Consider the following 247-nt stretch of genomic DNA (forward strand, 5'->3'; position numbering starts at 1 on the left):
CACGTTTGATTGTGCAATAATCTATTTGTCCCATCCATCATTTTGACTGCTTTATCTAGTACAGGGGAAACCAGGACCTATCCCAGTAAGCAATAGGCACAAAGCAGCTACATATTTGATGGGTTTCCTGTAATGGGAGCTGGTCCTGACTCCTGTGTAGTGCATATTTAGGACCCTATGCAGACGGTATAATCCAGAAGTGACTGTCATTACCGTTCTGAAATATCCACTGGTGGACAAGGTCAGT

The sequence above is a fragment of the Lepisosteus platostomus genome, chromosome 6 (assembly GCF_059453375.1).
Source record: "Lepisosteus platostomus isolate fLepPlt1 chromosome 6, fLepPlt1.hap1, whole genome shotgun sequence".
Lineage (NCBI taxonomy): Eukaryota > Metazoa > Chordata > Actinopteri > Semionotiformes > Lepisosteidae > Lepisosteus > Lepisosteus platostomus.